This window comes from Humulus lupulus, chromosome 3 (assembly GCF_963169125.1).
Source record: "Humulus lupulus chromosome 3, drHumLupu1.1, whole genome shotgun sequence".
NCBI lineage: Eukaryota > Viridiplantae > Streptophyta > Magnoliopsida > Rosales > Cannabaceae > Humulus > Humulus lupulus.
This window is the reverse complement of record NC_084795.1, coordinates 169,890,672-169,893,801: the sequence shown is the minus strand read 5'-3', so window position 1 is coordinate 169,893,801 and position 3,130 is coordinate 169,890,672. Positions and strand designations below refer to the sequence as shown.

The following is a 3,130-nucleotide window of genomic DNA, read 5'->3' as shown; positions in this document are numbered from 1 at the left end:
CTGGATAACCAGCTAGCTTTTCTGACATTTCTACAAAATTCTTAGCGCCTTCTCTATACTCATCCGAGGCTCTACAATTCAAAGACAAGTTCATATTTATAATATATTAGTAACAAATACAGTAAGTTACTAATTTTACTAAGCTAGCACTAATTAAATCCCTAATTCTTATTACCTATTGAAGCGTAGCCAATTTTTATCCAACATGATCACCAATTTAGTTGTCCTGTTCTAACCAACAAAAAGCAAAATTTTGATAAGTCTATGTAATGGTAAATACAAAATTGTATCAACCAAAATATACTATATGATTTGATTTTTAAAATTACTTGATTTTGAGTTCAGAAATGAATTTAAGCTGTTTATTTAGTCTTATTGCTAAACTTGAGATAATTCTGGCATTTCCAATCCTCATCTCAAAGAAATATTATATATATTTATATATATATAAAGAGTATTGTCAGTTCAAGAATTTGATATCTATTTCAATATGGTAGTTTGAGGGAGCTTCTGATGAGGGAAATAAAAGAGTTAGTATATGAGATACATTTACAAAACAACCAGGTGAGAAGTTCAAAAGCCCCGAAAGTGTCAACTGTAATTGTAGTCATGCATATTCTTATCATTGATTGAACCTAATAAAAAAGCACTCATTGCAATTCTTATCTGTTGCTTACTTTTGTTATAATAATAACAATAATACACTGTTCTTTTCTTCTTTAAATATAACACCATTCAGATTTTAGATCATATATGCTAATCCGATATAGAAAACCATTGAGCTATCCAGCCATGCATGCACTTTTGGTAGTTTCTAGAGGACATTTTGGCATTAGTGTTATTCACGTGTCTTATATTTTATAAAGATACACTATGACTATGTATGTTTTGTATTCAGAAAACACAAGAGGAAAGAAAAAAAAACAGAGGCAGAATAATAAAAAGTTGTTTGATTGGTAGCCGAAAAAGTGGAAGAAAAAAGTTAAAGGGGTGTTGTTTGTTTTTTGGTTCATCGATCTATGGATAGGAAAGAAAAATGAAGGAACTTTTCTAATTTATTATTCATATAAACCCATTATTTAGTTCTGAATTTTATAACCATAAGTAATTAAATGTACTAAAAAGCCTCAGTTTCCTTCTTTTTGTCTATTCTTTTTTCTATCCTACTTATTTTTTATTTATGGTTAAAAGTGATAAAATTTATGATGGTAAGGAGTTAGTATATGTTTGTCCAAGCCTCTTCTTTACTTCTATGGTATTTCGTTATTTTCTCTTATTTTCCTACTTCTAAGTTACATTCTTCATCACTCCTCTCTCCCGCCAAACATACAGACTTTTCTCATCAACCAAACACTTTTCCTCTCATCTTTTTTTTTTCATCCAAAACTACATTTCAATTCATATTGGTTTAACCCTGACTTAAGGGAGATCTTTTAAGGTTGTGTTTCAATCCTAGATCATGTACTTTCTCATTATCATTAATGATCTCTTTCTGGGTTGTTGTTTCTTCATAATCTAAATTCTGGTTTGTGTGTGTATTTTTTATATCAAACTCATTTGAATTTTCCTCATTTTAAAACTGACTTCTCTTTGTATGTATAGTTTTGTTTTAAGGTATTCTGATAGACTTTATTTTTTTGCTACGGATTGTGATAGACTTGATTAAGTTTTGAGTATTGACCTTTAATGAATATCCGATCATAATGGGTTATGAAATTGGAATGTCTTTTGTGGTGATCTTTTCTGTTTATTATTCTATCTTTGGTTAATTTATCTTTAACATGTTTGCTACAAATATTTTATAGAAAAAAATTCCCCGAGTTTTTCCTTATAGTCAAACGAAAAAGTTGCATATTAAACCAACCCAATAGTCCTAAGATTTTAATTTTAAGGTTAATCTTTGGTATTTGCAGGCATGGATTTTGTAGATTCAAAGAGGAAGAACAACTTTTCTGTCACGATCTTTTTGGCTGCTTTCCTTATTAGTCTTTCAATTTTCTGGTTCAAGCAGTCACCAATTTTTAGTTCTCCCAACTTGGTATGTTTCTGATTTTATATGCAAATCTAAGACTTGTCATTATAAACTTTGATTAAGTATTTATATTAAAATTTAAATAATAATAATAATAAAATGTCTTGTCACATAATTTGCATAACAATTGATCAAGTTAAGGTTTTCTTCTATGTCTAGTTCTCTAAACCAGAAGCTGGAGTAACACATGTGCTGGTAACTGGTGGAGCTGGCTATATAGGTTCTCATGCTTCACTAAGGCTGTTAAAGGACTCATACCGTGTAACCATAATGGTATGGTATTTCGTTATTTTCTCTGTCTTATAGTTATACTTTTAAGTAATGCATAATTTCTTTTCTAAGCATTAGATGAAGACATCAAAAGCCTCTGAAGTTTCCTATTGATCCTACTTTCTGTGTTGCCTTGCTTCTAGGCAACTAAGGGAAAGAAACAAAAAATTAACAAATAATTCCTGCTGTACACTAAGCCATATGGTCCTACACACCTAGATCACTCACTGATAGTAACTATTTTTTTTCTATGAATTATTTTTGTATTTAGTATTGTTAATATGATTCTTCTTACAAGTTTAGTTCATACGATATTTCTATTTTATGAACTAAGGGAGGGAAAACTATTAGAACACAGGAGAAAAGTGAGGTATTTTATTTTTATTTTCTATATTTTTATGTTTGATATGCTATTTGTATTAAATTAATTGTTGTTGGAACTAAATCTATTGATATGCTCTGTTTGTAAAATTAATTTTATTGGCTCTATTGTTCAGATAAACGTTTCTTAGGATTGGGATTCAGCTATTTTGTGTTCCTTTTTTGTTTAACTATGAGTGTACGAGACTCTTGAGCTAAGGGATGGAGGATAAGACTCTTGTGTTCCTTTTTTGTTTTGATAAGTAAAGGTAGCCATGTTTTCCTATATCATATTTAAATGTGATTATTTGATTTTTATTTTTGCTGATTTTTCTACAATGTGATTAAATGTATTTTATTATTGTAATAAAAAAGATGCAAAGTATAAAAGGAGTTGTTTTAAGCAGTTATGGATTATGGTTTTAGTTCACCTTAAGATTTTTCAAGTTCACTTTGTATTTAGTTGAT

General features: G+C 29.2%; 1 long non-coding RNA gene across 1 annotated transcript; it reads left to right on the top strand.

Moving 5' to 3' along the window:
* The first annotated feature begins 1,271 nt into the window (after window positions 1-1,271).
* Window positions 1,272-2,248, top strand: LOC133821442 (uncharacterized). The gene is made up of 3 exons (XR_009887580.1): window positions 1,272-1,438; window positions 1,914-2,038; window positions 2,192-2,248. It is a non-coding gene; the product is annotated as an uncharacterized LOC133821442 (long non-coding RNA).
* Window positions 2,249-3,130: the final 882 nt, after the last annotated feature.